We start from the raw sequence: 11,360 nt of genomic DNA on the forward strand, positions 1-11,360 counted from the left end.
AGTTATTGAGTGTGTGAGACCATTTGCTGACTGAGTGTGTGCAACAAATGCTTTACACTGTCCTCTGATACTGCCTTACAGCTCGACCAAGCTACCACTTTAGAGAGTAAGGTTATATCTAACTTTAGCCTCTGCCAAACCTCTGGGGACTGTGGGCTCTGTACACCCTGTACCTATTTGGGAACAGTATATACAGAGCCACTTTCTCACACTGCAGTTCTCCAATATAGGTCTGTCAAGATCATTACTCAATCTACCTTGATTTGGCACAGTATAAAATATGTCAAGAAGTTTCCTATGAAAAGATATGCAAATCTGTTCGAATCACTTTCCCTAGTCAGGGGACCCACTAGCTGGAAGGGGCAGGGAGGACCAAAATAGCTCATCGGTATAGAACACTGCATGAGCAGCTGATTTTGAGGTGGTAGAAGATAGAGTAATCCAACTGGACCTCAATAAACGGTTTCCTAATGTGCAATAGCCCCTGACCACCTCTGATGCAAAAGTGTAATCTCATACCTTTCCAGAATCAGGCATGCTTTCACCTGTTCAAGCTGAACTGACATTGGTCTTCTTGGCGAGCAGGAGTTCCTCTCTTGCAGCTGTTGAGGCTAGAGAACAGAATGATGTGTATTCATTCTTTATGGTAAGTCTTCTAGCCCTCCCACTCCATACCACTTTAAAACTTCCGATGTTGCAGACGAGTTCCATCGTTGTGACCCATGCTATTTTTCTCAATATTGGCTGGCTCGGCATAACAAGGGATGCCTACAGGACAGCCTAAATTGTGCCGGCAAGCTTCTACAGGGAGTCACTGGCAGATAAAGAGAAACTCAGCCCTAACCTGGCTCTTCTCTCTCACTCTCACTCTCCTTTCCCTTCTGTCCCTCTACCTGTCTCTCACTCTCTAAATACTAGTATTTATGTTGTATTCACTTCCCCGTCACAATCTTTCCGACCCTACTTCCTCTCTCCCTTCAATCAGTTCAACCCTCTTTTTTACTTTAGGAAACTCCACATCTTTTTTAAATGCCCTTCCCATATTCACACTGCTTCTTGATAAGACATTTTTTTCCTTTCTTTGAAGGATAGTGAAATTGATTTTCTTGAAACATGGTTTGTAAACCATCAATTCATTCCACCTTACTTTATCATTATCCTTACTTATGGAATGCATTTCATCATTAGGACAGCTGCAGTGTTTGCCGGGCAAGGTGGCGTGTGCCTGTTGTCCTAGTTACTTGGGAGGCAGAGGCTTGTGGATTGCTTGAGCTCAGGGTTTCTGGGCTGCACTCAGCTGTGTTGATCAGGTGTCCATGCTGCATTGGGCATCAATATGGTGTTCTAGAGGGAGCTCTAGAATTTCAGGTTGTGTAACGAGAGGTGCACTGACCCAGGCTGGAAACAGAGCAGGCCAAAGCTTCCATGCCCATTGGTAGCAGGACAGCACCTGTGAGCAGTACGTGTTAAACAGCCTGAGCAAAATAGTGAGACATAGCCTCTCTTTTTTGACTCAAATGTGAAGGTTTTGATTTTTACAAGGTGTAATAAATTATTTTCCCAAAACCAAATCTTTGTTTTCCTTTTGATATTTTTCCAGGAAATATGATGAACATTTTAACTGGGCCACGCATTTCAGCATAGCAGACAATTCTCCAGAATTGAGACATATTGCAACAACAAGCTAGCAGGCGGAGAGGACTGAAAACTCAGTGCAGCCTAGAATAAATGGCTGTGTGATTTTCAGCAAGGATGACTCAAATGCATTCTTCCTTTTAGAGCACCTGTAGGATTAAACTGATCTGTCAAGTACAAAAGCATCCTTCATAGAGCAACTTAGAAATGCGCTTGCTGGCCCTTCTGCTGCATTTCTGCGTCCAGCTCTAATTCATGTTTTGATTAGCCCTCATTCTTTTCATATGTGAATGAGAAGGAGAAATGACAGGGCCCTTCACTCTTTGCGCGAAACATGAAAAGACTGAGGGTTGTGCAACTCCCAAACGTTGGAGCCTCTGGCCTTACTCCAGCTAACTCTTACCGGTTTAATACTTTTAAATGTTGATGTTGTTTAAAAATCCCAGCATAAGGAGAAGGTTGACAGGCGCTGCATGTGAGAAAGTGCCATCTTTCTTGCATGGTATGCCCCCACTTTTTGCTGAATTGCTGAATGTACTTTGACTGAGTGTGCCCTGGACTCCTGCCAATCAGGTGCCCAGGGCGTATGTTCCTTCCCTAAAAACACAAAACACAAATTGGCAAACCCTGGCCACATGTCAGCCCCTGGTAAATGGTACCCTTGGTACCCAGGGCCTTCTGACTAGGGAAGGCCTCTAAGGGCTGCAGCACTCATTTTGCCACCCTTAGAGGCCCTGTACCCTTACACACACACACTGCCCTTGCAGGCTGGGTGTCTGGGTACAAGACAAAACAAAGAGTCGACATGGCACACATCCCTGTGTGCCATGCCCCCACCTACACTGCCATGGCATACATCAGCCACCCCTCTAGCTGGGTGCCCTATACCAATGGTGTGGGCACAGGAGCAGGAGCCCTGTGCCCCTACAGTACCCAGGTACATTCCTGGGCACTGTAAGTGCAGTGCTGCCATTTAAGAGTACATGGTGCTGAGAGCTCGTCAAACACGAACTTCCCAGCACCATAATGGCAACACTGAAGACTGAGAAGTTTGGTATCAAACTTCTCAGCATATTAAACCCACACTGATGCCAGTGTGGGATTTAATGTACCAAGCACCCCAGAGGGCATCTTAGATATGCCCCCTAAAACCTAGCCTACAACCCATGTCTGTTCTGAGACTGCCCAGGCTGCCACACTGCAGACATGTTGCTGGACCCCTGGGTAGGAGAGCCCCTGCTCTCCTGGGCCTGCAACAATGCACATCCTGGGCGAGGTGCTAAATCTCCTCCCCCAGGATGGGCAGGGGGAAGCTTCAAAGGCATGCCGCCTCTGTGAGCTTCCCCAGGCCACTGCAACCCCCCACTCTGGCGGGAAGCTTGGCCGGAAACCCCAAATAAGGACAGGGGATGTGCCAGCCTGCCAACCCCACCCCTCAGGTGGGGGAGGCGAGGTGAAGCACATCTCCGGGCTCTCGCCATCTTGAAGATGGAAAGCCCTGCCCAATAAGGACTAGGCTACTGCCCTCCTCCCACAGGAGAGAGGCAGGATAGGGGGTGTACTCACCCCAGGACAGGGACCCATTGGTCCCTGCCCTTCACCTACCTGTAACGCCCCTAAATCTAGTATTTAGGGGCACCCTGAACCTTCCTTCCCCAGATTCCAGATTTCGAAATCCGAAGAAGAGCTAGAAGAAAGAAGACCTGCCCTGCAGCTGCTAAGAAGAGGAAGACACCAACTGCTTTGGCCCCAGCCCTACCGGCCTGTCGACCCTCGAACCTGCTCCTGCTCCAACCCGGCATCTCTTGTGGCCAGCAACCTCACAAACCCTGGAGGACCTGGCTACCTTTTGACTCTAAACCCCTGGGACTCCCATGAGTAGAGGCTCTACTCAAATCTACTTCTAATCCCTGGCAGCAGCCCGGAACCGCGAACCCTTCACACTCTGCACCCACCAAGCCTGGCCTGTGCCAGAGTGAACAAAGACCACAAGGATGACCCCACGGCGACTGTGACCCCGAGTCCGGCACCCAAGGACCTCCCTCAACACTCCTGAAGAAGCCTGCAGCCTCAGAACCAGGTGCCCCCCCAACTGCGATCAACAGAGGGTAAGATTTCCCGACACCAAAAGGTACCCCTGCACCCGGCGCCCCGCGGCCCCCTGTGCCCAATCCCGGGGTACCTACCTATCCTCCAACTACCCAACTTACCTCTTGAAGTGGTGGTGGCAGCTGAAGAATCTTCGTCCCCGACCTTGCAGTCTTTTTCTAAACCAGAGATTTCCCATTCAAATCAATTGAGCGCCCGAATACTCAAAAGCACCCTGCACCCAGCCGTCCGAGTGGCCCTGGCAGTGCAACCTCTACATCTATCTACTTCCCCACTTGCCCTGGATAAGTGACCAGGAGCCCAGCTCCCACAGCCACGTGGCCTGCTAGTCAGCAGCCACCAACCAAGGCCCCCCTACCTCTCCTAGGATAACATTGGGCCTAACTCTCTCTGCACCCGGCCGCCCTTGTGCCGCTGAGGGTGAACCAACTGTACCTACCTGACCCTGGGAGACGCCTGAGTCTATGCCCAGAACCTTAACTCTGCCAGTCGAGTACTTACCTTTAAACCGATAACTCAATTTTCTCCATAGGGTAACATTGACTGGTTTTTCCTGAAATTTCTTCCAAGTGTGGACTTTTCAAAACTTAAAATATTCACCAAAAATCAGCCGAGTAACGAAAACGAAAATACTCACCGGCTATTAGGTGAGCTCCCAGTGCTGGATCTTGGTGCCCAGCACTGACTCTGAAAAATACTTACAACTGTACTTACCAGTAACCCAATTTTCTCCCGTAGGACATCATTGACTGTTTTTCTGTGAAATTACTTCTAAGTGTCAATTTCTGCAAACTTTAAATATTCTTTAAAAATCGTATAATTTCTGAAAAGGTAATTACTTACCTTTTTTTTTTTTTTTTTTTCAAATAACTTTATTCGATTGTAAGATTTAACAATCATAAAAGCACAATACATGGATAAACATTACACAGATAAATTGTTTAAAAAAGCTGTCCAATACTTATGTATGATGGGCGAACTATGTAAACAAAATGAGTAAAGGCATCTAGCAGGCTAATTAGGTTAAGAATATAAATAATTTGTTCAAAGTTAAAAATCATTAGGGAATAGGACAATAAAAACAGCATAATTATCCCTCCATACTTTTCCTGAAAGTAATAGCTAGTTTTAAAAAACTGCTTACATATAAAGTACAATCACAGTTCAAAAGTTGAAGGAAATAAAGTGCTGGTTTAATCTGTGTGAAATTTAGTTTCTTTAAACAAGGCTTTAGATATAGCCATCGAGGTACTGAATAATAAGGACAAAAGAATAAAAAGTTCTCCAGATCTTGCGGAGACTTTCCGTCGCAGCCGCAAGCAGGTAGCACTTGTCCACGATGGGACCCTCTTGGTACAGCAAGTAGGAGGTGGAACAGGTGAAATCGGAACCTGGTCAACAAAAATCGATCGTAGCCAGATATAGGCCATGAGAGATATGGTTCCAAATGTAAGCATGTTTTAAGTAGAGCGTGTTTCCTGACACTACATTTCATAAACTCGGCCTCCTCCCGGGCAAGGTACCTGGTTGTAAGAAATGCTTTTTTTACAAATGTGACATCAGCTTTTGTTATAGTGGATGGGGTTAAAAACAGGGCTGGCCGTCCAAGTTCAGTAAGACAATCTTTTATATATTTCAGCCATGGGACCTTGAATCTACCATCCCAGGTTAAGGCTTCTCTTAATATATCGTTGGTAAGGGGTATGTCATTATTCAACCAAGAATTCATCCAACAAAGTATGGGATTTGCGGCTAGTCTATCGCTTAGAAAGGGCAAACCTAACTCCTCGTGAACCGAGAAGTTGCCGGTGCCCCTAGGCAGCCTTAAGATCTTCTTTAAAAAATTATTTTCTGTGACCTCTAGGTCTCGCGTCTGGCTATAGCCCCAGAGTTCACTACCATAACAGGCAACTGCAATGCTCTTTGCTTGGTATAATTTAAGCAAGGCCGCCACCGGGCTGTTGCCCATTTTTCTCGCAAATCCTAATATGGCTGCGTTGGCCCGAGTCATTTTGTCCTTTTTTTTATGGACTGCTGGGCCCCAAGATAATTGGTAATCGAGAAGAATTCCAAGATATGAGAAAGTTTTAGATGTTGGAATTTTTTCCCCATTTATAGTAAATTTGGTTTTCGCGAACCATGGCCAATTTTCATGACAAACGACTTAGAGTTATTGATACTGAGGCCTCGAGACTCCATAAAAAGATAAAATGAATTTAAAAGTGTCTGGAGACCGTTCGCTGTCCTTGAAATCAGGACGGCGTCATCTGCATAAAGCAGAACCGGAACTCCTCTTAGACCTACATGAGGATAATCCGTACCTGATCTCAACAAGTAGTCCTCTAACTCGTTGATATACAGGTTAAAGAGGAATGGGGCCAAGATACACCCTTGTCTAACACCCCGATTAATTCTTATGTCCCCAGTCACTTTCAAATCTTGGGTGTAGCGAACGTTCGCTCTTGTGTCAGAATGCAAATCAGCCAATAGATGGATTAGGTTTTGCTCGACACCCATCTTTAACATGATATCCCATAGTTTACCCCTATCCACGCAATCAAAAGCGGACGATAGGTCCATAAAAGCCAGATGAATAGTTCCCTTCCGGGCCAAAGTATATTTACCTGTAATCAAGTATAGATTCAGGCATTGGGTCACAGTTGAGTGACCAGGTCTGAATCCATATTGTATTGGAGACAGAATTTTATTCTCTTGGGCCCATGTTGTTAATCTAGTCAGGATTACACCCCCCACTACCTTTGCTACTGAATTTATCAATGAGATTGGTCTGTAGCATGATGGGTTGCTGCGATCACCCTTTTTAAACACGGGGACAATTGTCGAGTGCCCCCATGTCTTCGGGCAACCCGAAACCGTGGCAGCATTTATTACTTTAGTTAGTACGGGGGCCCAAAGTGAAGTACAAGATTTAAAAAGATCCGGAGGTAAACCATCCGGTCCAGGTGCCTTATTTCCAGTTAGCCCTTGAATGGCCTTTTCTACCTCGTTATCCAGAAAGCACAGAGGATTCGCCCTTATAGTTAAAAAATCATATTCTGCTTGTTGCTTATTACTCTTAAAGATTACACTAAAGTGATTAACCCAGTCCTCCTCTGGGATATTAGTTCCTAGATCTGAATCACTGGGGTTGTAAAATAGGGGTTTATTAATAATTTCCCAGAATTTACTGCTGTTGCCCAGAGTTGAGGGGTCAAGCAAAGAATCCCAGGTAATGGCCTTGATTTCCTTTTTACGACCGGCAAGTGCTTTTTTATAAGTCGCACGTAGATTTTTAATTAGGCCTGGGTCCCTAGGTATGATTTTCAATGCTTTTCTTAGGTCTTAGCTTGCCTTGGAGCAGGTGTGGTCAAACCATTTAGGGTAATTTCTGGTTTGTCCCTTCACTGGAACTAGCAGCATGGAACCTACAATAGACACCACGACCTCAAATGAGGCTAAGGTTTGTTCATGAGAAATAGATGTTGATACACAAGCCGCAAGTTCCTGGCCACATAACTTATTAATTTCATTATAAAAGTTATCATGGTTATCTAAATTCCACTTCAATCGACGTTTTCCATTAATACATTTTAAGGTTCCCCGATCTTCACGGAGCCCACGCAGTTCAAAAATTCCACCACCCAATATAATAGTTATGGGGTTATGATCACTAAAAATATTCGATTGAATAGTGAAACTAAAGGCCTGGGTGGTAAGGTCAGCGGACAATATCATATGGTCTATAAAAGACCCGTGAGCACAGCCTTTAAAAGTTGGCACGTCATATACCTTGTCCTCCGGTACCAAAGACATAGCTACATACAAATTATTTTCATTTAACAAATCATTTAAGAGGGTTCCACATCTAGTGTGGTTGAAATGAAAGCCGTTCGCGTTGTTACATCCTAGAGACCCCATAGGGGTATCTCGAGGGTTACCGCAGGGGTGCACATTAAAATCTCCAACTATTAATAAATTGCGTGACATCACACCTGCGCCTTCTGCCAGCGTATCTTTCAAAGACATTATATTACAATCCCCTTCACTGGATGTAGCATTATAAAAGTTGATCAAGGTCAAATCACGTTTGCCTCTCTTTAAATCAAGTATTTGGACATTTCTGTTTGCGTGATATTGGTTACGTATAACACAGGAAAGAGCCAAATTAACAAAAATAGCCAGCCCCCCCTTTGCCCTACCTCTAACTGAGGGAACTGCTGGGCTGATAAAGCTTTGATATCCTTCAATACATGCGCTGTTGTCTTCCATCCATGTCTCTTGAAGGCAAGTGATGGTGTATTTTTTAACATATGCCAACCAGGCAGGATCACTTATTTTATCGGCCAATCCTGCTACGTTCCAGGAAACTAAGGACACATTATAAGCATCATATGACTCGTAACCAGGGTAAACATCAGTAGAAGAAGATTCAGGTGAGTAATCTGGTCGATCAATATGTATAACTCCTGTGTTTTCTGTATCGAAAGAATTTAATTCTACAGGATGTAAGTTAGAAGTATCAGTCATGATAGGGGAATTATCAGTCATGATTTCATGGTTGGGGAGTCAATCCTGTTCGTCCAGTCCTGATAGGATAGCATATCTATTTGATGTTGGAATGGTAGAATAAGATGTCTCAGTTGGAACCCTCGGTTGTGGATATGAGAGTGAAAGATTTGACAAGAGGGAGCGGGGGTAGAAGTAGCTGAGATCGGCCGTTGTAACTCCCAGACTCCTACCCGGGGTATACCAGTCCGCTATGTATGGTGACACCCTACGATCTTGAAAATTGACTATAATGACATCGCCCTGTTTGTCCTTAGGTCTAGAACCCAACCAATTCAGTCTCCTAACATGTAATATTTCACCGTTAATTTCAGGAGGGAGTGGTCTATTTTGGGTCAACCAGTACACTACTTTGTTTTTAAGTTGTTGGTGGCTCTCAGTTTTACCCTGGGCGAGAACAGGAACCCCCATTAAGGTCACTACATATGGAGCCGCTTCAGGGGGCAGGTCAATATGGGAACTTTTATCCAGGCTGCCTGTTTCTATTGTTACCCGGGGGAGCTACAGGGTTAATAATTTGGTCTTCTCTCAAATCCCTCTTGGCGGTGGGTTGATTCTCTCTGTGTAATAACCTCAGTAGATTTTTTACGCAGGTAGGAGTTCAAATCAGTATTTAGTGAGATAAGGGAGGCATGAGATGCTTCCAAAGATGTTAATTGTGTCTCAATGTTCTTAACTCTCTCTACTAGAGGTAAAAGTAGAGCTCTCACCATGCGCTCGACATCTGACATTGAATTAGAAAAAGGAAACATGGGAAGCTGTGGCGGTGGAGTTGCTTGCTTAGTTCGTGGGGGAGATAATATAGGTTGGGGCATGGCTTTAGGCACATCCAAGTGGCGAACTTTTCTCCTTTTTTTGTTGGGGCAGTATATGTTTTTTTTGCCACAGGCTTTGAACTAGAGAGCCTTCTTTTAACGGGATTCCCTTTAGAAGTCGAGGCGATATGAGTGGGGGAAGAGTCCACAGGAGAAGTACCCGTTAAGGGTCGCAAATTAGAAGAAAATAACCCAGTTTCATTCGAAATAGATATTACATTCAGTGTATCACACAATTGCGCGGGAAGACCACAGTCGGCAGGTCGTTCAGGATCCGAAATCCTGATTGGCGGAGAAGAAACCTGTTGAATTTGACCCAAAGAAGAACGCTTCTGGAACTCAGGGTCTAATGAGAGACGGTGTTCCGTGATGGCAATCTCTTTTTCTAACACGGATGCCGCCCTAGTAATAAAATGGTCTAGAGTCCCCCTCACTGAGCCACCTAACAGGGAAGACCTTGTTTTTGTGGATTGTGTAGCCATAGTGAGTTACTATATGTTCTATTTCACAAATGTAAAAACACTAATGAACAATTAGACCCAGAGTTAACTTGCAGAAGAAACGGAAAACAGTCAACGGCTACAAAGGGCAGGTATCTTGTGCCCAGGCATGGAATTGAACAAAAGACAGTCACCTGGTTCTTAAACGAGTTGTTAAGTTTGGGTAGCCAACGAAAGAGGGATGGCCCAGCCCTGCCTTGTTCGGCCTTGGACGGCCGTAGACGGCCCGCCCTTTGCCCGGGCTTAGCCCGCGCGCGAGCCCGCGACGCGGGGAATGATTCAGATTTTAAAGAGCCTCCTGGCGCAGCTTCCGGGATGTTGGGGTCCGGGGAGTCTGGGTAATGTAGTTCTTCCCCCGTTACTCCACACAGCAGCCACACAAGAAGGAGCGCGGCGGCGGGAGAGAGGGGGCGCCAGGTGTAGTAGTCTCTACGCCTCTCTGGCAGGCACAAGGTAAAGCTCAGCAGGGACAGCCAGGGACAATGCTGTGGACGGCACACCCGCTCCACCGAGAATGGTTCAGATTTTAAAGCGCCTCCTGGCGCAGCTTCCGGGATGTTGGGGTCCGGGGAGTCTGGGTAATGTAGTTCTTCCCCCGTTACTCCACACAGCGGCCACACAACAAGGAGCGCGGCGGCGGGAGAGAGGGGGCGCCAGGTGTAGTAGTCTCTACGCCTCTCTGGCAGGCACAAGGTAAAGCTGAGCAGGGACAGCCAGGGACAATGCTGTGGACGGCACACCCGCTCCACCGAGAATGGTTCAGATTTTAAAGCGCCTCCTGGCGCAGCTTCTGGGATGTTGGGGTCCGGGGAGTCTGGGTAATGTAGTTCTTCCCCCGTTACTCCACACAGCGGCCACACAAGAAGGAGCGCGGCGGCGGGAGAGAGGGGGCGCCAGGTGTAGTAGTCTCTACGCCTCTCTGGCAGGCACAAGGTAAAGCTCAGCAGGGACAGCCAGGGACAATGCTGTGGACGGCACACCCGCTCCACCGAGAATGGTTCAGATTTTAAAGCGCCTCCTGGCGCAGCTTCCGGGATGTTGGGGTCCGGGGAGTCTGGGTAATGTAGTTCTTCCCCCGTTACTCCACACAGCGGCCACACAAGAAGGAGCGCGGCGGCGGGAGAGAGGGGGCGCCAGGTGTAGTAGTCTCTACGCCTCTCTGGCAGGCACAAGGTAAAGCTCAGCAGGGACAGCCAGGGACAATGCTGTGGACGGCATGTACCCACCCCAGGACAGGGACCCATTGGTCCCTGCCCTTCACCTACCTGTAACGCCCCTAAATCTAGTATTTAGGGGCACCCTGAACCTTCCTTTCCCAGATTCCAGATTGCGAAATCCGAAGAAGAGCTAGAAGAAAGAAGACCTGCCCTGCAGCTGCTAAGAAGAGGAAGACACCAACTGCTTTGGCCCCAGCCCTACCGGCCTGTCGACCCTCGAACCTGCTCCTGCTCCAACCCGGCATCTCTTGTGGCCAGCAACCTCACAAACCCTGGAGGACCTGGCTACCTTTTGACTCTAAACCCCTGGGACTCCCATGGGTAGAGGCTCTACTCAAATCTACTTCTAATCCCTGGCAGCAGCCCGGAACCGCGAACCCTTCACACTCTGCACCCACCAAGCCTGGCCTGTGCCAGAGTGAACAAAGACCACAAGGACGACCCCACGGCGACTGTGACCCCGAGTCCGGCACCCAAGGACCTCCCTCGACACTCCTGAAGAAGCCTGCAGCCTCAGA

General features: G+C 47.1%; 1 non-coding gene across 1 annotated transcript; it reads left to right on the top strand.

The window, feature by feature from the left end:
* The first annotated feature begins 1,204 nt into the window (after window positions 1–1,204).
* LOC146854602 (signal recognition particle RNA) lies at window positions 1,205–1,504 on the top strand. Its single transcript, XR_014981596.1, has one exon.
* The last annotated feature ends 9,856 nt before the right edge of the window (window positions 1,505–11,360 follow it).

Source organism: Triturus cristatus, chromosome 4_1 (assembly GCF_964204655.1).
Source record: "Triturus cristatus chromosome 4_1, aTriCri1.1, whole genome shotgun sequence".
NCBI classification, from domain to species: domain Eukaryota; kingdom Metazoa; phylum Chordata; class Amphibia; order Caudata; family Salamandridae; genus Triturus; species Triturus cristatus.